At 50.8% G+C, this 25,131-nt stretch overlaps 1 long non-coding RNA gene across 1 annotated transcript; it reads left to right on the top strand.

The window, feature by feature from the left end:
- The first annotated feature begins 16,256 nt into the window (after positions 1-16,256).
- Positions 16,257-18,295, top strand: LOC144937547 (uncharacterized). Its single transcript, XR_013637758.1, has 3 exons — positions 16,257-16,369; positions 16,640-16,988; positions 17,984-18,295. It is a non-coding gene; the product is annotated as an uncharacterized LOC144937547 (long non-coding RNA).
- The last annotated feature ends 6,836 nt before the right edge of the window (positions 18,296-25,131 follow it).

A 25,131-nucleotide genomic window follows, 5' to 3' on the forward strand; every position in this document is an offset into this window, starting at 1 on the left:
GGCAACCTCAAACTTAGGTGAAATCAGAACACTATTGGTGTAATTGTACACACAGAATCGTCTGGACGCGCATAAAAGCACGGGCAGACTTTCAATGGGGACCTGTGGAGGCCGCTGGCTGAGCGCTTCCTCCACCCGACACAGATTGACGGACTGGTCAACGTCGTCGTCGGTTTCAACAAAGCCCTGATGAACACGGTTTGGCATGCCGGCACGATATGTGCCTCGGGGCAAGACGACGCACCTGCAAGGCACCCGGTGCGCTCACTCGCCAAGAGCCATTACGGCCGAGGTGTCGTCTCTCCAGGCCTCGTCCATCTGCTCCGAGTGCGCGTGGCCGGCCAAGTTCTACCCACGGGGCCCTTTTTGCATGAAGACGATTAATTGAAGGGTAAAGCCTTTTCGTCTTTTTATTTATTTTTTTAATCGGCAAAGTTCGTATCTTTAACTGATGAGAAAATGTATCACAGCAGAAACATTTAATGCAGGCCGAAAACAAATAGACAGCACACACACAAATATGTGTACAGGAGCTCTCGGCCTTATCTAGACCACCAACTCAAAAGAACTGCATGTGTGACCATTTTAATGTTTAGACCAGGAACTCAGAGGCATATGGCAGCGGTTAATGTTCCTGACGGTGCTGTACTGAGGAGTCATAGTGAGGATGAAACTGGTGCCTGTTGTTGGGATGGCCACATTTCCTCACCTCTTTGAGTTGGTGCTTCTGAATGACAAAATGTCAACACGTTCAGTTCTTTTGAGCTGGTGGTCTGATTAAGACCGAGAGTTTTTGTACACGGCAATGCTGCACAGCTTTGAGTGTAGCTGCTTCTACTTCTGCTTGGCGATGGGTCGGAACGCTTGCCAATATACCACGAGCGTCGGACCTTCATACGTGCAGTTCACGGGCGCCGCGGTGGCGAGATGTTAACTCCCTCGCCTGGTATGCAGGAGGTTGTGGGTTCGATCCCGACCCTAATGCCTCCACATTTAGAATCAACGAGCGTTTACAGTATTTTGGCTGCAATAAATTTGCACGTGATAATCCACTTCGTTGAGCCATCAATTGTGATAGCTAAACTTTGTACATTTTGTCAAATTAAAAAAATTGTTTCGTTTACTTTTCAAGTCAGCAGTACGGTCCTTGGATTCTGGAAGGAGAAACAAAGGAATCGTTATCAACTAAAACCAAAATGTACACGTCATTTAAATTTTGAAAATTACATCCTGAACAGGTTTCACATTGCAGGCATCTCGGAGAGTTCACTTGACCCAAATAGCGCGTAGGCCACGTGTGCTCCCCACAGCTGGCAATTTTTGAACACTTGTCGGAATTCACGTTGTGGGCTTACGAGAAAACCGCACCTGCTGCCTGATAACACCATCGCGCTCCACAGCTGTGAAGCTTTGACACTAATAAGGTAGAAAGTGAAGTATGGCACACTTTCAAAACGAAGCGCCTAAACGTCTTCCTCAATATCATTTGGTGTGTGCTCACGTAACCAATAACGTCGCAGCCCGCGCCCCAAGGACTGAAGGCTGTACCATGTTGCTCTGTCACGGACGGCACAACACAGGCTTGGCATAAGCTGCAGGGGACATCGGTCAATGTCGCTTTTGAAGGCACCGGCGTCAATTTCAAATCGGCCACCTTCGTTGGCGCACAATCACGGCTGTGTCGGGCAGAATTGGAGCCGCTGATTGTGCGGAGCGCTCTCGAGTCGCAGCTGGACAAACGGGGACAATGTGTCGGGACGCAGAGCGGCCCTCGGCTGATTGAGCAGCCGGACGCTGATCTCGGTCGACAAAGAAGGTCACCGTCCAGTGGGGAGCAGACTCCGGTTGCCATTTTAACATCGTTGCATTACCGCGACAAAACCCTCTTTTTGCCAACGTGTGGATTTGCGCCGAGCGAACGAGGCCGCGTGAATGATGGCGGCGGGCGCCGGAGCAGACGGCTCCATCGCGGCCGGTGTTTGCTGTTTAATCAAAGCCAAGAGGGCGGCGAAGCGTTGAGGGGGAGGCGGGGGACGAGGCCTCTCAAGGCTCCCGCGTGGCGGAGCGCCGCGCCGCCGCGCTCCGCCACGGAATCCCGCGCTGGGTTGGAATGGGGCGGCCGTTCATCATCGCCGATCTGATTAGGCTGACGGCTCGCACGAACGGGGAGCCGGCGGCATCGCACGACCCGCCTGTCCGCCCGCGCCGCGTTGCGACGCGCGCCGGAGCCGAACGCGAGCGCGCGTTGCTGCCGAGCGGATCCGCGATGCGGAAGAGTGGCGGCACGCGAGCCTCGTGCCCGCTAGTGGTGCGGTGCGTGCCCTCGTTAGACTTGTGTTTTACGCAGCTCTCTAGTTATGTGTTTGTGCGTGTGCATTACGACGATTCTATTTTCCAGATAAAGCCAACTAGGCTATGAGCTCTTTTTCAGAGGCGACCTGGTCGCACATAATAGCCCATCGAAGTGGCTTTCATTATGATGTGTCGGAATTTATAGTGGGAGCCAAATAATCTAAATGCCTGTTGATTCTAGATGTGGAAGGCAAATTCGGAGGACCCGGAGAAATATCCATGTGAGAGGAGACGCAAACTCCAAATATACAGGCAACAGGGTCGAGATCGAACTGACGACCTCCTGCAGAGCAGGCGAGGGAGCCACACGCGGTGCAATGTTCCTAAAATCTCCGCAAGGAACTTCACTGATCCCTGAGTCTTGTTGTCAGTTACCAACACTACCTGGAGTAACTTTCCTTGTGTAGAGTCAAGTCAGGGCTCATTCTTGCCAGAATAAGCCGAATAACTATGGTGTTGATGATGTGCTATGTAAGAGCTTTGGCTTTCCATATAGATGCAAAATATGATCAGAATTATGGGAGTTTATGAATATCTAAACTATCCTTTCCTTCCTCTAAAGTTGAGTTAGGAGATCGGAATAAGTGCCATCCCATCTAATGTGTAGGATGGAATGGCGCCACTTTGTGTCAAAATATGATTGCATCTCAAGGCGATGCAAACTATTCTACAAGCGTATCCTGCTTGATTCACACAGTCTTGTTATCCAGACGGCAGAGTGGTGGCGAAGCGAGAGGGATGGTGATGGGTAGAGGAGCACCCGTGCCTCGCAACATAAAAGGGCCTGGGTGTTCGGGCTCCAGACGTTTGTGTGGAGTTTGTATGTTCACTCCGTGCTCTACGTGGGTTTCCTGTGGATTCTCTGGTTTCCTATATTGCAAAAAGAAACCTACAACGTAACTGGTGTCTCCGAAACATCCTAATAATGCAAAATGACTCATGGGCTCACTGGCAGAAAAATTGCCGCCGACGACAACTTGACAGGAACCTCCTGAAAGAGCCTTGAGACTCTGGGAGACTTTCCTGATTAAACAAGCGTAATAGTAGTGACAATCACAGCAGCCCAGGTTCAATCCCCATCCCCATGATGCTTGCCACACGAAGTCAAAGAGGTGCCAGGCAAACAGCACATATACATTGGTGTGTATACGTGTCGCTGTGATATTTTTCAAATCCAGCCTGTTTACTTTTTCTCGAGGTGCAAAGGTCAACAAATTATAGCTGCGAACTTGCATTTCTGCAGGCGGAAAAAGAAGAACAGAGCTCCGTGGATGCTGTGCGTGTTTTTGTAATGCGCATGTTGTGTGTATTCCATTCCACACTGAATATTATCACAGCTGCACGATGTGAGTGTTCAAAAGAGAAAAAAATCTAAAGAAAGAAACAACAACAAAAAACATACTGTGAAAGATTTAATAGGGGTCTTCAATATTTATTTTGACAGAGAAATATATCAGCCCGAGTTGTCCCTGCGGTATTGGCTTGCTGTTTGCTATCTCTTGAGTTATGAGACCTTTGACAGAGTAGATCACAGCCCGGCTGTAACTCTGAGACGTTGGAACTTTTTTGCCTGGAACAAACACGGTTTGCACAGCCCACATGCGAAATCGAGTGATCCCGCTCATGTTTCGTTTCCTGAACGCGAAGGAGTTGCTGTGTTTCATAATTGCTTTTTGGGTCAGATTGGGTTATTAAAGTGTCGTGTCGTACAATCCATCCTTCACCCGACGCGATCAATTAATAACGTTGCCATGTCAACAAACGTGCCAATGTATCCGTGTTGGAGAGCGACATACACAACAATTATGATAACCAGGAGGGAAGCGTACGACATAACACTTTGCGCAATACTCTCATCAATTATGAATCGTAATTTTGTTTGCAACAGCTCACGTCCTAAAACTCGCCGCTGTGTTCCGCGGATTTGGGTGAGGACATGGATAACAATTCTACAACCGCGGAGACACCGTGTGTACACGTGTCTTGTCAGCTTGTTAATTAAAGGAACGAATGTGCGATACCGCCGTTGGCACGCAAATAGCTCAACTCAACACACTCGTCAACAACACTGCCCTGAAGTGGGAATATTTAATAATAACAAGAACAAGTGATGCTTTGTAAAATGGCTCTTGTAGCAGAGAATACAAAGAGGTTGTGTCTGGATAAGCGCTGGAGATTGCGTTGTAATGGTGGGGCCCGCTCAGCGTGCGTGTTGGCTCAATGAGCTCTGCATGTGAATTCGTTTTTTTTAAAGCTGAGCAGCCTCGACAATGCGTGTTGCCCGCATCACGCAGAGCTTCGCTCTCTCACGTCGGCATGCCCCCAGCGTGTCATGCCGGCAACGGGGCCCTCGGTGTGCCGGCAACGGCCATCGGTATGCCGGCAATGGCCCTCGGTGTGCCGGGCGCGACGGTGGCGTGCTTCGTGCACGAGCTCCGCACGTGCCGAGTGAAGAGAGGAGGTTAGCGCGGCGATGGGGCGGTGGAGAGAGAGGGGGAGTTTGGGGGGTGCACGGGGGGGGGGGTGGATGGGGGGTGACGGCAGGACAAGACAAATTGAAAATGTAACCTTGGTTCTTCTGTAACCATCTTTTTATATCGGCCTAAAAGGATCTGCAATTTCAGCTTGAATCCGTCGGCAGTGAGTTCTGAATAAATTTATAATGAGCGGACCCAGCCGATATGAGTGGCGATAAGGAAAGCACATCCTTCCCCGGGGAAGGGAGGTGCGCATGTGTGCGTGTGTGCAAGGTCCTGCGAGTGTGCGTGCGTATGCATGCGTGAGTGCATGCGCGAGTGTGTGCGCGCGAGTGTGTGTGCGAGTGTGTGCGAGCGTGCGCGCTCGAGTGTGTGCCAGTGTGCGAGTGTGCGTGCGAGCGCGAGGGACATTGTTCCTCTCCCGACCGACCGCTCGCTCACCGTTCGCCCCTTTGCCCTATGCCTCCTTCCTCTCTTCAGCCAAATTCCTCATTATCGGCTCACAAAGCAAGCGCAGGGAGGAGCTGCATTACTCGATTCTCTTGGGGGGAGCGGGCGGGGGGGGGCGGAGGGGGGGGGTAGCAGAGGGGGAAGGGTGGGATCACCAGAGACCCAGGATTCTGGCTGCACTGCCGGGGGATTCATTCTTGATTGGGTTCGGTGCACGGATTGAAAATTAACATCCAGAGTCCGTAAAACGAAACCTTCCGTCTGTGGAAGAGTGAGGAAGTTATTAGCCAGCGACTGTGCGACATTCCCCGAAGATTGTCGGCCGTGTGCCCATTGTAGCTCGCACACCATTCCGCTGCTCTTGCCAGCGATACCGAGATGATGATGATGATGCAGAGACGTTGAGCTCTGGTCACGAGGGAAAGCTTTCTTTAATCATTTTGTGTTGGTGGGAGGGAATCGCAATCCACATTCTGCTTTTAATTACGAGCAGCCTAACCTTTCGCAGTTAACGTTGTCTCAATTTCCGTGTCACTTCTGGGAGTCTCTCTCTTGCTATTTGTTTTGAGCGCGTGTTGTGAGTGATCGAAGGGGAGGGGGGGGGAAGCTAAGGATGAGGGTTATCTTTTTTCCGTCTTTTTCTTTTTTGGCCAGCAGCGTTGCAAACTTTTACGCGTGCAAAATTATTTCCCCGCAAAATGTAATCCTGAATGATTCTTTCAGAGTCGGAGTGTGGATAATTGTAGCCATGTGAGTGTTCCCACTGCACAGGTATTGTAATTACTTTATTTTTGTGATGAAAATGTAATTTTACAACTGTCTGGTAGACACTGGTGGCAACAGTAACACGTTCACACCATTAACGTAAATATTAAATATTCATCTCACTAAGGCTGTCTTCGGGTGTATATATATGTAACTTTGTGCCGTTGTGCATTTATGTGCGCGCATGTCTGTGCATGTGGCTGTAAGTGTGTATCTTGTCTCAGAAGGTTGTATCTGTCTCAGATACACACATACAGCGGCCGGGTGTGGTGCTGGCCACCCATCCCCTCGTGTGCCGTGTCAGCCTTCATCGGTGCTATTCGATAACAGCACTTACTCCAATAGTCTGTTAAGGCTATACGGGGGATGTTTATCTTTGTAGTTCCATGGATTTTTCTCCAGGTCCTCTCACATTCAGAAACACGCTTTGAGAGTATTTGGTTGCTATAAATTTCCACGAGATAAGCCACTTCGTTGGGCGATCATTTGTGGTCAGATCGCTTCCGAAAAAAAGATACTATATAGCTTAACAGGCCTTACCTGGTAAAATACCAATCATTAGTTAATAGCTGCGTATGTGTCTGTACGCGATAGATAGACGGAGACGAAACGCAAATTGGCATTCGGTTCTCATGCCACCACCCCGTGCCGGACGCTCATTAATCTCTCTCCACCTCTCCAGGGCGACGGCGGGGGCCAGCGAGCCACGGCCGGCCCCGACGGCGCGTTCCCGCAGCAGCAGCAGCGGCGGCGGCGCCACGTGGCGGCGGTGCCGGGGGCCTTCACGCCGGCGGCGCTCGGGCCGGGCGGCGTCGTCCGCTCGCCGCGGGGCCCGGCGACGACGCCCAAGGACGGCGGCGGCGAGAGCGAGGATCGCGCGGGCGACGACGCGTCCTTCGCGTCCGGCAAGGCGACGGGGGACAACGTGGAGTCGCTGAGCGACTCTCTCTACGACTCCTTCTCGTCCACGGCCAGCCAGCTGTCCAACGAGGCGTGAGGGAGACGCCGGAGCGCACGACGAGCCGCACGACGCTGCCAGCCCCCGGGAAACCTCGCCTCGCGATCGGAGCGGGACCTCGCGATGAGCGGACGCCAACGATGGCTCGTGTGGTCGAAATGGTTTTGGAAGAACATTTTCTAGGATCGCGAGATTTTTTTAATCATCTGAAAGAAAAAAAACGTCTCGACGCTCGAAAATGGTTCCACGTCGAGAATGTGTCGATGAGCGTTTGATACGATTCGCCAGTTTTCGATATTTTTTTTCTACTTCCCTGAGAGCAGACGGCGGGATTGGACCATCTCGCACCCAACGCTGTTACGCGAGAAGTTTGGCGCCGTTTAACTGCACCATTTCCCCTTTATCGCGGCAGTAAAAGGCATATCAATATATCCATGCGTTATTAAATACTTATCTTCATGGAAACTTTTTTTAATTTAACCACCCCAAAAAAATGTGTTTTACATTTTTAAAACCATTTGGAATAATTCATCGAACGGCGGACACACACACACCCGCGCACGTGCGCTGCGTGAACATCGCCTCTGCCGTGTGACTGAGGCGACAGGGTCGCGATACGGGGGGGGGGAGGGGGGCGGCTCTCGGCGCCGTCGCTTGAGCCACCGTGCGGACGTGTAAATTATTTCGGTGTTATTGGTGCTAGGGGCACTTCTGTGCCGCGATGGCGCCGTCGCCACGCGGAAGGAGCGGCCCGAAATCTGCTGCCAGAGTCGCGGAACCGGCGGTGAAATCCTTCACCACCCCCCCCCTCGCGACGCGCAAAAAACCAAACGCCTGCCTGCAGCACTTCCTGCCCTCCCACTTGAAAAGATTAAGAGAAAAGGAACCTCTGAGGACATCTGTTTACATGTGTAAGAAGAATGATGTTTTTTGTACACGGTTTAAATGTTTCGAGCACAGGGACACGACACTACTGGGAACCGACTCCTCCGAGGTCGCCGAGGTGCACGGCTCGGCGTGGCGGCCACGTGCGTCGTCTTCAGCGCTGCGAATCTTCTCCGAGGATTCTGTGAAGAATTTCGCGGATCCGGTTGAGCCGCCTCGTGGGGAAGCGGAGCTGTGCGCAACAGCGACGCACGAATCTGTTTGCACAAATCAAGCGCCGTTTTTATAACCGGATGAGAACACAATGAAGATTCAATGTTTCTCTTGTCATGGAGATGCTGTTGCTCCCACCCCACTCCCCATCCCAAGCAAAGTATTTATATAAGAAGATTTTGAGCAGATTCTGCATTCAGGTGAACTCTGCCCCCTTTACCTCTGCCCGGGATGGATCGGCGTCATCCCCTTCGACTCTCGGCGCGTCTCGCGACGTCGAGAATTCTCGGCGTCGGCTCCTCGCTCACCTTTCATGCCGCGTAAAAACAGAGCAAGCGGCGCGTCACGGCAACGCTGACGGGGGTTTTTTTCTAGCGTGCGGTGTATATTGTAAGCATAGTCTTGATGCTTCCACGATGTAAGGAACGTGTACATATTGTCCTCTGTTAGGTGGTCGATCGGTCCGCCCCTGTGCGTGCGTGCGAGCCTCTTGTTTGGATGGACTTTGTTTTGCTCCCGAAGCTCCCTCCGCCTGTGCTCCCTGACGAAACGGAGCGACGTGTCGAGCCGAAGCCTGTTTCAGGAGAGAGAGGGGGGGGGAGACGTCGAGGGAGTGAGGAAAGAGAGAGCGAGAGAGGGCGTCGTGTGAGATTGGCGGTCGACAGCTCCGTTCGTGAATACCGACCTGCGCCGCGTGTTATAAGACGCGTCAACTCCTGCCAGGGTTGACCCGCCAACTTCGTACCAGTATTCTGCGCATTTCAAAACAAAAGTATGACATTTAATAAACATTTCTTCACGCACAAACACGCACACACACAAACTCGCATAAAGGCAAAACGAAAAAAACGAAAAACACTGGCATCGGATGTAATTTCTTTCTATAGTGTGCAAATATTTATCTAAACCTTTTGTACATGTACTTGTAAAGTAGCTGAGTCTATTTTCTTCAGAACGCACTTCTCTCCCGACGCTTTGTTTTGCCGTAGGGCGTGGACGCGTTTGGACATCGCCCCCCCCCCCCTCTGGCCACGCCCCCCCCCCCCCTGGCCAAGCCCCCCACGCCTCCCAGGCCCCCCACGCTCCCCATGCCCTCCACGCTCCCCACGCCCCTCGCTACTCCCCCGCACGCGGCGTTGAGGGGAGGGGGGTACCCTCGTCATTTTCCTCCGTTCAGTGCAATCTCATAGGGTTGGGATCGTCTCTTGTTCTGCCTGTTTGAGTTTGGTGTCAAGTTTCGTGTAATTAATAAAGTACGCCATGAGACAGCTGGTGCTGTGACTATAGCTTCCTCTCCTTGTACTTGTGTATGAATATGACTACGAGTCATTGTTTTACATCTCCCGGGGTGTGTAGATGTCGATGCCCACACACACGTGTATACGATCGAATCCTGCTGGGGTCCCCAACCTCGTGAGAGCTCGCAAGCTAATCAGGCCTGAGCCTGCTCACTGCTTGAATTGGGAGGCGGCCTGTAGGCTTCTGCTGAGAGGTCACCAGGCTCCAGCAGGATTAGTCATGGATTCTTTAATCCATCTGTGCGGAGCTGACGCGCCAAGTGGGTTTTATCCGGGCACTTCAGTTTGCTCCCAAAAGCAAATTATTCATGTAATTTGGTCAAATGTCCCGATGCAGGAACCTCCTGAAAGAGTCTTGAGACTCGGTGAGGTTTTGCTGGGTAAAGGCAGGGAATTATTTATCTCTATCGTTCTGCCCGCTGCCATTCACCTTTAATTTCACGGTCTTCCATATGATGTTCCAGAAAATTCTAATATATATGGATATGATTAGATTCGTGCATATATAGTATCGTACATTAGTACACATTGTTCTTCAATCGTGTATCACATGTTGAAATGTAATACACTGATTTCCATTGCCTATGCATACAGGCTGTAGGCGTGCGACAAGCATTGGTTTTGCTTTGGTGAAATGCGTGGCTTATTGCTCATCGAGAAACGAGGCACGGAGAGACGTATGCTCGGAATGATACCGAGAGGGAAGAGCAACGCGCGGATCGGAGAACGACCACAAAGGAGAGACGTCATGTTCACTGTTAGGACACGTCGCTAGAGCGTTGACCATGAGACGAGATCGCCAACTGAATAGCGGTTCAAGGTGAGAATGCGCCCGGGAGGAGGAGGATGTTCTTCCCCTTGAGAGGGATCGATGGGATGCAGGAGCCAGAGATAGATTGTGGATCCATAATACAGGGGGGGGGGTAAGATCGCGTAAATATAAATGTGTCGTTAAATCCGCCACCACCCGACACAGCCGTTTGGTAAGGTTTGTCACTTAAACAGAACATGCCAATGCATTACTAGTAGAGAGCACCGGTGTGTTGGAGAGCAAATTCTAAAGATTGTGGAATCGCAGGACTTCGAGGGATTGCAGCGGCGTGTGGCGGCCTTCACCCAGCAGTGCATCGACGGCGGTCCATGGTGACTGCTCATTGAGTTGAGAGGCACTTTCTCAAGCAGACGGTACAACCATTCACAGCATTGCACTCCCCTGATTTGTGGAGTGCCGATTATCATCATCACTGTGGGCACAGCCTATCAGTACGCCTCCCACCCCAGCCTTTGTTTTGTCAATATCAGCCGTAATAATAACGCGTGGACTTTGTCATTCCCCTGCTGGATGCGGGCCTCTCCATGCTGTGTCGGCTCTGGGTGTTGTTTGACCATCCTCCACCACAGTGGTGAGTGCTGGTGTGGTGAAAGAGGAGGGCCGTGTCCAATTCAGAAATCGCTTCCACTGACGTCACCCGCAATTGTGCCACGGCAAAGCCAGAACTTAGTTTTTTAAAATAATTTAAATATATGGGAACATGCATACAGACGTGAAAATAATGCGTATTTTATTACGATAGAATCACATTACGTGGATATCATATCTTATCAGCTGGATTTATTGCGCACTGCATTCAGAGAGGATACAAACTCTTGACGTATTTTATTTCAGTCACATCCGTTTATGCGCGACGTGCAAGTGTTATTGGACTTGATAATGATGAACACTTGACAAATGAGACCGGCAGATTGCCCCGGCGTTAGAAGAGAAACACCGCACACGAGTTGGCGGGGAGGGAGGGAGGGAGGTTGCCACCAAGCGTGCAACGTTCACCTCTCGCGCGCGTCTCTCCATCAGCAGCGCGTGCGGTGGCTCTGCGCGCCAGAACATGAAGAGCGGATAGGAACCGACCAGAGATGTGTACGTTGAACCTCTGCCGCATCCCCGGACGTAGCCAACCTCGTTGCGTGGGGTGGGGAGCAAACTAAACACGAGAAGCAATTCAAAGAAATTGAGTTTTCAATTGAGAAAAGAAGACGTGGCAAGCGGCTTTGGCGCGAAGCACACCGACTCGCCAAACGACAGGACGCTCTTTAAGACCATAACGACGTTGTTTCACGTCCAATGAATCCATCGGGGAGGGCGTCTCAAACTTCGGGCGCGCTGCGCCAGGCCGCGTCGCGGCTTTTCACGCCGAACGAATCCTTCGCGCGGAGAAGATGAGCGTGGCTTCGTGTTGAGATTTCGCACGTGACACTCGACGATAAATGTTTTTACGCACACATTTCACGTGCGTGTTTTCGGATGGTGTAACAAAAAAACGTTCGAAAACGATTCGAGGCAAAGCATCGACAGCGAGCGTCACGGACTCGTCGTTATGACGCGTGCACAACGCCGTGTTTACACGTATCCCTTATCACGTAACACTTCTTGTAAATTACGTATCGATTCTTCATTACGGAGCGTTCGTCCGTGGCAATAAGCCGTTTAAATGACTGCTTATATCCCTCGCATTACCGTCTATGGATTTTCACATGTTTTGCATGCCTTTTATTGCTGAATCTCAGGGCCCTCGTCGAATTAGAGGCTTGGCATCGGCAGGCCCGCACCTGCCTGTCAAGGTCAGCTACCTGCAGGGTGCAGCAGCAGTCGTTGGCAAACTCCTAAACCTGGCGAGCCGAGGTCGATCCTCAGCCAAGGCTAACATCAGCGGCGAAATGTGTCGGGACCGGTCCTGGACTCTTTCCGCCCTTCACCAACCCGCAGTGGCCAGGATGGTGAAGTATGGTCAGCCAACCGCCACCACCGCCACGGTGCCAGGGGCGCCCTTCATCCAGCAGGGAGCCAACAAAAGGGCTGTTATGTATTCTACGTTGCATGTCATTACACTTTACCTCTACAAATGGTGTCGAGGAGCTGTTAGTAATTGAAGCTCTGTACAGCACACTAAAATTAGAATGATGATTACTCTTTATATTTTTATTTTACCAGATAAGGCTCACTGAGCTCTTATAGCCCTTTTTCATAAGCGACCTGGCCACAAATGATAGCTCAACGAAGTGACTTATCGTGTCAACATTTGCAGCAGCCAAATAATACTTTAAACGCATGTTTCTAAATATGGAGGGATAACACGGAGGACCCCGAGAAAAATCCACGCGACCACAGGGAGAACACGCAAACACCAAATATACAGCAGCAGGCGTCAGGGTCGGGATCGAACTCACGACCTCCTTGTATACCAGGCGAGGTAGTTAACATCTCCTAGCCACCGTGGGACCGATGTTGTTGTTGTTGTTCTCGTACACAGCTTGCACGCGCATGGCTGATCTCCCTCTGGACAGAGGCGCGGCGTCCCAATGGCCTCTAACACGGTTCAAGCGGAGGAATCAACGCCGGCCATTGATTTATCGACAAAATAAGTGCATTGATGTTTGCATTACCGCGTTGAAAAATTAAGCGAACGGACATTAATAATGTTGAGTGTGCGTGTGCATGTATAACGCAGTTACAGATGGTTGGCATGATGTGCACACAGTGCATCACGAAATGTATAACAATTGGGCAAACAAGATGGTCCATGGGCCAAACCAGACATGTGCACCACCTAGGGTAGCATATCTGTAGCAGTCCGGACGTACTGTATTTATATGGGCAATATTTGATAACCCACTCATTCCAAGGATTATCACATCACTCACTGGAATTGGCCACACGCATCAATTGCAACCGCTAAAGTTATGCCACCCCTGGTGGCACCGACAAGTGAAATATATTTTCTGGGGCTCATTGACCAAGAGAACGACGGAGTGCTGCTGAGAAGCTGACGATGGTCGTGAAAAGCAGCGTACACAAGTGCCCGAGGAGGAACGTTTTCAACCATTGCTCCGACCCAATGACGTGGATCAGAAGCAGGGGGCACTGACAAAGACGATGCCACCACATCTGAAAGTTGCACAGCGAAGCGTGGAGAGAGAGAGGTGCTCAGCATTACACTCAAGGTGGTGATTGAGAGTCGATGGCCAGGACTGGTAATGAAATGGCAGCCACAAGGGTGACCCACCGTGGAGATGGAGCGATGCAATCGGCTCGCGTGGAAGTCAGATGGCTTGTGACGTACAGTCAAGCAAGGCACGGTTATGCCGTGTGGTGGCCTCCATCCAACAGTGGATATGCAATGGATCATGATGATTGTATATAACTAAGTCTATCGAATACGATTATTATCATTGCACGATATGCATATTGGCGTGATACACGCTGTCCTCTCTATCGGCTCATGTAAATACAAATGTTTCAACCCATCGGCCGATTGGCTTTCCAGACCAAGATTATAATTTGTTTCAGCGAGTCACACTCTGGACCGGCTCCAACCTTCTGGACCCCATCAGCAGAATCAGGCTTGTTAAACAAATGCTGCTGGGTTGCCAGATGTGGTGGGCAGGATCATTGCCTCTAAACAATGGGGGCTCTGTTCGACTCACATTTTTAATATTGTATACAAGCTCAAAGTGGGCAAAAGAATGTATATTTGTATGAGGACATACACAAGGGAGGCCTGTAAATGTGTGTTATAATGTACCACGGCAAGGCGTAATGAGGTTGTTTGTATGCATTTGAATGATCAATGTAGGAAATCAAGGAAGTATGTTTGTGTGTTTGTCTTCATTCACAGAACTTTGGAACAGAAACCCCGTAAGCCCTTACAAGTGACGCCCTGTTTTTCAATCGAACGTTTTGCGATGCATAGATTGTAAAAGTTTACCGAGTCTTGCAAAGCTTTCCCAAGTGCCGCGGTTGTGTCTGTGACTGTGGCAAGATTAATGTACCAGGACAAGTCTGGTGTGTGAGCGAATCACTCATTGCTGCATGCTTGGCACTGTCATGCGCAACGTTCACGGCTATAATTTTTAAACTCCCCAAAGTCGTCTCGGCCGCATTCATGCCACCGCTTCCCCCACCCTTTGGATTACACAGGTGGAAGCAGAGTGCGTACACGATCTGCTTATTACCTGCATCTCTTTGTGTGTGTGTGGAGCGGTAGCGTAGTGGGGACCGCGCTGCGCTAAGAACCCGGCGATCCGAGTTCGATTCTTGCTCCCGGCGAACATCAGTGACGATTAATCTGAACAGATCCCGGGGCTCCCCTAGGTCGACTCAGCCCCACATGAGTGCCTGGTGAGGTGTGTGAACATCGCCAGAGGCGGTCGGGCGTGGTGCTTAGCCACCCACCCCTTGTACCGAGCCGGCCTTCATAGGTGCTACTCACGGAACTTGCCTCAACAGTCTGTTAAGGATATACAGGGCATCTGTGATTCTAGATTTGAAGTTTTCGTGACTGCAAGGATTCATACTCTTTGGTTTATTCGGTAAAGTCACGTAGGTAAAAAATTTAAATAAATTAAATCACGACGTTTCAGGCGCAACACAAGCGTCCATCTTCAGGTGGGGACAACTTAGCTAAAGCACAACCGCTTAAGTGTGTCAGTAGATTTGAAGTTTTCGTGACTGCAAGATGTCCCCACCTGAAGAAGGACGCTTGTGTTGCGTCTGAAACGTCGTGATTTCATTTATTTTAATTTTTTACCTACGTGACTTTACCGAAAAAAACAAAGAGTAGGGCATCTGTGGCTTGTGTGGCTTGCGAGTGGATTGATGTCCGGTGTTTTTCTTCTTCACCAGGGTAGCCCTTTGCTCAGTGCCTCACAGTGCAAGGGGCTACTCTGAGCAGCGCCAGAAGCGTCCCTCGAGCCCGAGAACTCCGGTGCAGCTGCACCGCCTGCACACTTGAGCCATTGCTAAGCCAGCTGCGTCATGAGATGTTTAGAACGCTCATTTGTGCCCGTCTGTACAGACAACGCGCACATACGCCCCCATAGACAATTTCATAATCGGATTCATTACGCTAAATGACGTCTAAGTGTTCGTGCTTAATAATGTGAAATGAAGGGTAGAATTAGTTGTACTCGTACAGTGTTTAAACACCCGTATGCAGTGTATATTCAATATCTGGCACGTGGAACAAGGTAATGAATTACAATCGTTCATAACATCAACTTAACTTGAGTGAGTGTGTGTACCGTATGGTGAACTTCTTTCGCACCGTAAGTAGCCAACCGTCCGAATCGGAGTGTGACGCTGCGCCATTGCCGCGGAACCACGGGACAGAAGAGCATCCACCACAGGTGACAGGGCCATGGCTTCCCGTGGGGAGCATGGTGGGGCAGGGTACACTCAGCCCATTGCTCGTCACACACCCATCTTTTGAGCTCCCCTTAAAAATATTCAGCTATCAGTTCAGGGACAATACCAAGCCACCCCGCTGATCCGAATCACCTGGCCTTGCAAGCAGCGCCCTCACATCCAACACCAATGAAAACAGATGATAGCCCTACGTCATACATCTAAGCAACTATCCAAGCAGCCATAAGTTCTGGTTTCTCCACTGACCGTTACGCTGACTCGTTGATGTCACTGCCAGGCGCATTCCAATTCACCTGCGGTGCCACCCGAGAATGGAAAAATCCCAGGCCCGGACTTCGCTCCCTCCTCAACCTGGAGCCACGAGCCGCTGCGGGGCCTCCCTCCCTCTCTCCCAACCCATCCCAGCCTTCGTCTTCCTTTTAGAAACCACGCCGTGGCAGCAGTTGCACGCAGGGCCGGAGAGAGAGAGAGAGAGGGCTCGCCGCAGTTTCTGACATCGGGCAAAATTGTCTATTGATCTCATTTCTGGTTTCTGTTGAAATCAGCACTTTGGCGTTAATTGCTTTTAAGGAAAATCAATCCTCGAGCGAATTGGCCACCGTTGTGGCTGGCGAGCAAGCACGCGGCTGCGGAGGTCCCCGACTGTGGAGGCAGATAAAGAGGCCTCGCTCGCTCGGTTACCCGCTGTCGGGTCCAACTCCACGGCGGAGAGGGGTCGGCGGCAGGGGCACGGCCAATGTTGGTGTCGCCGTGGGTGTGCCGGCCTTCATAGGTGCTACTCGCTAACAGCACTTGCCCCAACAGTCTGTTCAGGCTACACGGGAGATCTTTGTCTCTTTTTTTGTACGCATACACCCCCCATCGTGTTTAAACATGACTGAGAGGAGGGCTTAATTCCTCACTCGATCTTATGTGGAAGGCTGCTTGGGCTGGCTTGAAGTGGGAAATTTCTGCATAAGGCTCTACCACTCCGGCAGTAAATGTGCTTCTCCATAATAACGCAATGTTATTGGTCCTTATGTTCCTTTATCCCTATACACAGGAGACCAAGCGAGAGTCAGAGAGACACTTCGTGTGGCTGAGCTTGGATATCCTGATCGGCCAGGTGTGGCGAGGCGTGGCCAGGTCTAACGAGGTGTGGCCAGGTGTGACTACGTCTGGTCAGGTGTGGCGGGGTGTGATCAGGTGTGGCCAAGTGCGGCCAGGTGTAGCGAGGTGTGGTTGTGTAACAGAAGGCCAAAAGCGTACAGACGTCGCTTGTTACAGAAGGGTCTCAATTTGACGCGCCTGGCGGACATCGATGAATGAAGCGATGCAGAAGACGGCTGCCCCGTGCGTTTCCGTTGAGAACGCGGTAGAGCGGACTCGCTCGAGATTGCCCTGCGCGTCAAGTGAGTGATGTATGCATTGCGCCGGGTATTTTCTTGATTCCATCAAATTATTACTCTAACTTATCTCGGCTTAAAATTCGTGATTACAACATATGGAGGCGTGTTCAATCTCTGTTCTGTTTTGTGGATAGGGTAGAGGTTATTTAATCCCTCAAATTTTAGATTTTCAGAATTACATTTTTACCCGCATAAGTACAGTTCATTCGAATGAGAATTAATGGCATTCATTCATCACCCAGTCAAGGAGTTTAAAGTAAGGAAAACAAGCCACGCGTGACTTGATTCCATTCGATCAGAGCGCCAGTTAAAACACGTGTTCGGTGCACCACAGCGCACGACGCCACTAGTGGCCGCTAGAGTAATAATTCTGTACGTTTCTCAACTTAATCGATCAATACCTGAACAATTTGCAATACATCGACTCCTCTACCTACGAACTAGTTAGTTTCCAGAGGTCTGTTCGTAAGTCGATTTGTTCGTAAGTCGATATGTTCGTAAGTCCAACGTGACTCCTGTCGATTCCAAACAAGTTGTACGACGTGTACACTAAACACGGGGAATGGCTCGAAAGGTTGAATAATCGCCTGTAGATGCCACTGGTTCTTCATGCCACCACCGCCATCTATTGCCACCATCGCCATCTCGGTCCGAGCAGGCAACTGGACATACGGCCAGATTCGTTCATATCTCTGAAAGTTAGTAAGTCGAGTGTTCGTAGTCGAGGAGTCCCTGTATAGAAGATTGATACATTTCTCCTGCTTCTTGATGTAAAGTCCGTGACACGCGCTGTCGTGATCCGCGATTTATTCGCCAGGTAAGAGAAGACCCAACAACAACAACAAACTCATTGTTTGCAGACAAAAACTCAACACATTCGTTCATAACAATTCCCGAAAGTGAACTAATATATAAACAGGTGACGATTCGGGCAATGGTCCGTCTTCACAGTAAAAAGGAACACTCTTTTGAGACTGCGAGTTTCATTGTTGCCCTAGAGTTCGTGCCCTCGTTCTACTGAAACACCGCAGCGGCAGTAGCACACAGGATTCTGGCGACGCAAGGGTCGTGCACGATTCGCTGCCTGCTCCACGCTCGCGCTGCTGCTGCTGTCTTCATTGCGGGTGATGCGAGCAGCGTGTGGACTCTGGTGGTGGTGGCTTGGATGGCTGTAGGGGATGGGCTGGGGGGAGACGTCTCCCCGGTCCTATAACAATGCAGTGCAGTACAACTGCCCTATGTCGTCTTGCCACTGGCCCTTCTCCCCACCATCCTCCCCTACACCGCAGCTACTGCGCTGCACGTGCCACTTTAACCTCCGCATCGCAAGACGCAACTTCCCCCCCACCCCACCCTGTAATTCTAAAGTTGGGGTGCTTCTTAGAATCCCTTAGGTGTGTGTGTGACCAAATTTGTATAAAAGTAATACTGTTAATCTGAATTGATATAATATAGCACGGCACTACAATTCCGAAGATTGTATGGCGCTCAACTGTTACGTCATTGACACTGGGGGCACAAGTTTGTGCTGCGTCTTACTTTCCGAAGGCGGTAATAATCTGGCGAATACGGCACCACCACCACCACCACACGCCTCCCCCTCGGCGTGTTTGTTATATAACGCAGCAGCAGCAGCAGCGACTGTCGATCGCGTTATTGGATAATCGAGCGTGCGTGAGAGCGCAACGAAAAGCTCAGCTGATGATGCAGGCTCGCGACGGCGAAGAGCGTGACACACGGATGAGTAAATATAAATTAACGACGTCTGGAACGATATTGTGCGCCGGTGCAACGATGGCAAGTCTGCATTATTAGTAATACTACTATGTTATTACTACTACTACATTATTATCACTACTACATTATTCCTTGACTTAAAGCGTCCGTGACTGCAGGGATTTGTATTATTTGGGTCTTTCGGTAAAGTCACGTAGATAGGTTCTAAGAAAATAACAAAAACTACGACGTTTCGATCGCAACACAAGCGGTCGTCATCAGGAAAAGGGGGTTAGCTTCTCAAGGCAAACTGTTTATAAAGGTTTAAGATGGACGTAGCCCAAGTGTCAGCAGCGTGGGCGGGGCAGCTGATGTTAATGTCAGTGGTGGGCAGCGACCGCCAAGGTGGTGGGTTCCACCAATTAAAGGGCTGCCAGGTAAACATTAGCATGTTAATGTAAGATCGGTGAGCGACCTCCACGACGAGCGCGCGGAGGTGGCTATGTTAATGTGAGAGATGAGCAGGCCGAGGTCGGCGAGCGAGGTGGCTGTGTTGGTGTGAGAAATGTAACCTCTCTTAATGTTCGACGGCTTGTGCACCAGATCTTATTTACTCACGATGCACTTATAAAAAAAATCCGCAGACTACCTGCCGGATCTCCTCTCTGTTTCGAAGAACAAATGTGACCTAAGGTCTTCGCTCAATTACTAGCTTCACATTCCCTATTGCCGTACAAATACTGGAGGAAGGGCCTTTGCTATTGATGCCCCCAGGGTCTGGAATGCTATTGCCAAATAAACAGCAACTTGAATCACTACCTATGAGATCTTCACTCAAAACTGCTCTAGAGGAGTTGTACACCCCGAGCTGGCACTGCTATTCAGTGGCCTAAAATCAAATGTTTCGCTCCGGATGACTGCTGCAAAGTATGATCTTGTGTTTTAATTTAGTGTGCTGATCTTTAAAGGTGCATTGAGAAATGTTGATACTCCAACAGATGCTCCTGCTGTTGTGGAGTAACTCATGCAGCCAGTTATGGCTACAGGGTTTGGTGGTATATGTTGTTTGTCGTTCATTGTGAAATGTTGGTCACAGTTCCTATGATCACTGTTACATTGCTTTTATGGCTTTATTTTGGTAATTTCGAAAAGTTTTAGGTTTGGCCATGTTTGTTTGTTGCATTACGGAGTTAGACTGATGATCTAAGTTGTCTTGTGCTTGTTGTTGTTGTTTGACTTGCATCCCACTGGGATTTTTGCACACAGCGTTGGCGTACGGTGCTTTTTCTGAAAGATTTTGCTGTTTTTTCCTGGATATTTCAGTTTGCGCATAGTCACTTTAAGATATTTTCTTGTTCATGTTTTTTTTTGTTGCGATTGCACCCGATTCAAGAGCCGAATTGCTCACAGAGATATACAAATAAATGAAACTGAATATCCATTCATCTTGAGAGCTTGGTGTACGTGGGCCAGTTCGCTGGCTAGGTGATGATGGTCGGAAATACATCGAGCTCTGGTATAGAGTTTGGATGAAGGAATTCTTCTAAAACCTGACTCCCACCACCATCCATCCCAGAAGATTACCGTACAGGGTACCGACCACACAATCTGCCCAGTGGTGAAACCGGGTCCCCTAGAGTTGGCGGTCACCCCCCCCCACCCCCCCGTGGCGTTTCCTCCCTCAGGCTGCCATTCCATCACCAGTCTTAGGCATCGACCATATTCATCACCTTGTAGCCATGCGTCCTGCAGGAGCCAACTCACTCGTTCTTTCGAGCCGATACGATGCCTCTCATTTGTGTTGTTTATCTCAGTCTAAATCTGAGCACCTCTCCCTCTCTATCTCTCCAAGCATCGCTGCGCAACTTTCAGATGTTGTTCCATTTTCTCTGTCAGCGCCTATGTCAGAGCGATGGTTGACAACTTTCATCCTGGGGCCCTTGTGTACGCTGCTTTTCATGATCAACGTCAGCTTCTCATCAGCACTCCGTCGTTCTCTTGGCCATTGAGCCCAGAGGACGCATCTCACTTATCGGTGCCACCCGAAGTGGCGTAGCTTTAGCGGCTCCGATGTGTGCACGTGCTTAATAATGGTGAATTGTGTATTTAACGATTTGGAAACGAGTGGGTTATCAAATAATGCATTTGCATTTTGCCGCATGAATGAATCAGCACGAGTAGATGTTTGCTACATTGGGGTGGTAACCAGTTTCTTGGTCTGGCCCGTGGGCTATGCAACGACTGTGCAGAGCAGCTTCGTCGTGTTCATCGCTGGGTGGGGTGGTCAACGCGATTCCTCTCATCCCAGCTCTGAGAATTAGACAATTCGGTGTTGTTGAAAGTACGTAGCAGTCTAGCTCGGCAGTGACCAAAACATCCCCGATGCTGAAAATAATTGTACCTGCAAATTACTTAATGAGGATCACACACAGCAGCAGCAGTAGCAGCGGCTTCACCCCCTACTGTCAGAACTTGGCATGACCCTCGAGGCTCAATGAGGCGTTCCTGGGTAAACAAGCAGAATGACAAGAATAGTTGACGTGCCACAAACTCTCTCTGACAGCGTTATAATAGTCTGCCCCTCAGTGGAGACAGAGGCATTTTCAAGCCACTTCTAAGTAGTTCTGTAGTATCATGTTGCGGGGGCCGCTTTTTGACACTGCTACCTGCAATAGTTCCGAATGGAACTGGCTTGCGAGGCCTTTAAGGACTTCATGAGGTTAGATGATGAGATATTCGATGCTTTTATATCAATGATGCTGGGTAACATAAGTCCGGATGGCAATTCAATCGATTGACTCAAACAATATTTGATTTTAACTACGGCGAAATTGTTAATATACTCTATTTTATATTGCGTATGATAATAGCACCAAGAACCTGTCTTTGGGCAGAGAAGATAATCGTAATAAGGAGGATCCCAAAGTCCTGACACCGATAGCAGTTGCACGCTCCACGTGTACATATACAGCAGGGCAATCGTCATCCTGTGAATGTCCACCCGCACACTCACCCAGAGACCCTTGTATCTGAGTCAACAAAGTTGGTCAAACTTAATTGGTAAAAAACAACAGTACCTCGCTCTATTAGGTATTTAAACCAATTGGCCCTGAAAAAAAGACATGACTTAACATTGTAGTACACTCATAATGTGTCGCGAACATTGTTGAGCTGTGCCATTGCGTGGGAATGTATGGGGAGGTAACTGCTCTTCCCTCCCAAAGAAAGCGTTGGACGCTGGGGGCAGACTACGAGCTCCCCCCTTCATGAGTAGCCTCGAGACGAGCCGCCCCCTGACTTCGCCTTATGCCCACACACCTACCCACCCCTACCCACCCACACACCTACCCACCCACACACCTACCCACCCACACACCTACCCACCCACCCACACACCTACCCACCCACCCACACACCCACCCACCTACCCACCCACCCACCCGACCCACCCACCCACCTACCCACCCATCTACCCACCCACGTCCAGTCGCACGCCAGCTTCAATAGCGTCCCAAAGACTCGGGACCCCTGCTTAATCTCGCGACACGAGCATAGAAGTGCATGGGTTGAAAAGATATACATATAGTTGTTCGCTTCGTGGTGTAGCTCAATGATGGGGTCACAGTAATCCCCGCAGCCGCTAGCGGGCGCTATGCATCCAACGCCAATATAAACTTTGGTCGATCAACTGCTGGTTGACGGCCTCCCGTCGCCTGCCGTCGCTATCTCTCGCGCAGCAATCGACCGGTCAGCTCCTGCCCACGGAGCCGATTCCATCGCTTCATGTCCGCGATGGACGCCTATCCTTTGGCTACCACGCCGACCCTAGGTATCGGCCACAGGACGTCAATTCCGTGAAGCGACGTGTCCCCTTGGCCCGAGTCTCGTCTTTACCGCTCACCACAATGTAATAGGGCTTCGACTCTTTAATGGAACACTCTGCAGACAACGATGCCCCATATAACCTTCAACAGACAGTTGGGGCAAGTGCTGTTAGCGGGCACCTATGAAGGTCGGCACGGTACACGAGGAATTGGGTGGCCAGCACCACGCACTGCCGCCTTTGTCTCCCCAGTGGCGATGTTTACACACCGCGCCAGGTACTCATTTTGAGGCTGAGTCTACCTTGGGGAGACTCAGGGCCGCTTTCAAATAATCGTCACCGATGTTGGCTGTGAGCGGGAATCGAACCCGGGTCGCCAGGTTCGTAGCGCAGCGCAGCGCTAACCGCGACACCACCGCTCCCCCATCCCACGCAGAGGCCCTCTCACGCGCCCCGTGAGCTCAGCGCGATGTCATGACCGCCAGGCACGTCCTGCCTCGCGGCCGCCCCACAAGGTCCGCGCGGGCCATGGCATCAAGGGAAGCCGTCCTCTGGTGCCAAGAGCCTCGCGTACACCACTTTCAGTTTCATTTAATTTTATTAGGTATAACACTGTGAGCCATGCGGCTCTTGACTCGGGTGCAACCGCAACAAAACAAAAACATGAACAAGCAGCCACGTGCGGTTTGCCTCCTGGCACGGCGATGCCACCGCCACTTATTTGTTTGCATGGGCACGGAAATCACTCTCCGATTGTAGAGGCCCCCCACGTCCCCCCCCACCCCCACACGGTGTGTGCCACGTGCTGTTCGGCGTGACGATGTCCGACGTTTCGCGCTCTCCGCGTGCTGACGGCTTCTTCATTCGGCGGGCGGTTGTTCAGTTCGGTTGCCCGAAGAAGATCCGAGCGCGTGGAGCGAAACGTCGTACATCGGTGCGCAGCGGGAACGCGATAACAACCCGAGCACGCACCGGAGCGAGCTGCACAGCAGCGCCGCAAAAGGCCCCCTTGCAGCTGTAGACGCACAGCGAGTAACTCGGGGTCTGGTCTACCGGCAACACTCGACGTGCCTGGACATGCTCCTGTCCAGACTGCGGGTTTACGAACTCCCGTGCTCGTGGCGACCCGCCACGGTGCGCATGTTCAAGTTTACCGGTCCCCTCCGCTCAAACGTAAATAAAGTCGATGCTACACGCCGCACGCGCCTGATGATTGCTCAACACGCCCCACGCGATGCGTGTGTGTTTGTGCGCGAAGGCGTGCGTCCAACGCGACGTCTCGTTCTGAATTCGAATCGGCGCTCGGCGTCACGTGGGGTGCGTTTATAGCAATCATCAGGCGCGTGCAGCGTGCAATCGCTACTGTATTAGCTTTTGAACGGAGAAGATCGGTCAACTGGGAAAAGGAGTGCCCTTGGTGGATCGCAAAGACGGGAGTTTTGTAAATGTTGGAACTGAAGTACGGAATAGCATGCCCGTGTGCCCACTCATCGTCTAAGAACCGTTGACCTTTCTAGCAGAACGCGCACGTGAGCATTTGCAAGGGCACGTGCGTGACGAGGACTCTGGATTTGGCGCACAAAACCCTTCGAAGTGATATTTGTTTCCCTTTTACGGCCACGTGTCAACACTCTCTCCAACGAAGGCCTTTCCACACCGAGCAGAAGCAGGTCAGTGCGTGTTGGTGAAGGGTGGGGTCCAGGCCCGGTTCGCACATCACTTAGCACTGATGTTAGCCGTGACCGGGAAACGACCAGAGGTCGCCGTGTTCATAGCGCATTACAGTAAATAAAAAAATGTCACGATGTATCCATGAGCATATTGACCTTCTGGATAGACACATTCGCGTTAGTTTCTAGTAATCAAACTCTGGGTCGGTTTAGACTTGAGGGCTACCGTGGGAATCTGGGTCGGGCCCACGTGGGTCCATCTCGCGAGCCGAACTCTCTTCGCTTCCCGGCGGGCCTGGCGACTCGGCGTGAGGGTCGCGCCGGCGCAGTCAGGCGGGGGGCGCACAGAGACGCTGCTGACTCGACACACGCCGTCCTCTGCCCGGTGCCGGATTAAGCGAGTGCGGGGCCTGCAGCATGTGCAGCATGTGTTGTTATAAAGGGGCCCTAAATAAAAATAAACGATATTTTAAAATTGTTTAACTTGCATTGTTATGTAATTGTATTTTTTCATTTGCTATACAGCCAGATAATACGACAAATCGCTAACCTTAATCACCCCTACTCTTTGGTTCTTTCGGTAAAGTCACGTAGAGAGAAAATTATTGATAGATCAAGAAGTTTCGATCCCAACACAAGCGACCGTCTTCAGGTGAGAGAGAAAAAGCTACTGAAAAAAGTCTTGTGTAGCCTTCAGATGGGTGCAGCATCAGAGATGGTCTGCCTGAGGCTGTGGAAGTGGCCATTGTATTGTGAGAGATTAGCATGTCAATGCACGAGCTGAGTATGCCGCAGCATCGGTGACTTGCCTAGTATGTCGCAGCATCGGTGACTGAGCGAGAAGGACATCCAGCCCGTCAATACAAAGACATCCAACCTAATAATGCAACCCAGAGAGTCAGATAAAATCGCAGGATGGACGGAAACATCACAGCAG

Source organism: Lampetra fluviatilis, chromosome 2, assembly GCF_964198595.1.
Source record: "Lampetra fluviatilis chromosome 2, kcLamFluv1.1, whole genome shotgun sequence".
Classification (NCBI taxonomy): Eukaryota; Metazoa; Chordata; class Hyperoartia; order Petromyzontiformes; family Petromyzontidae; genus Lampetra; species Lampetra fluviatilis.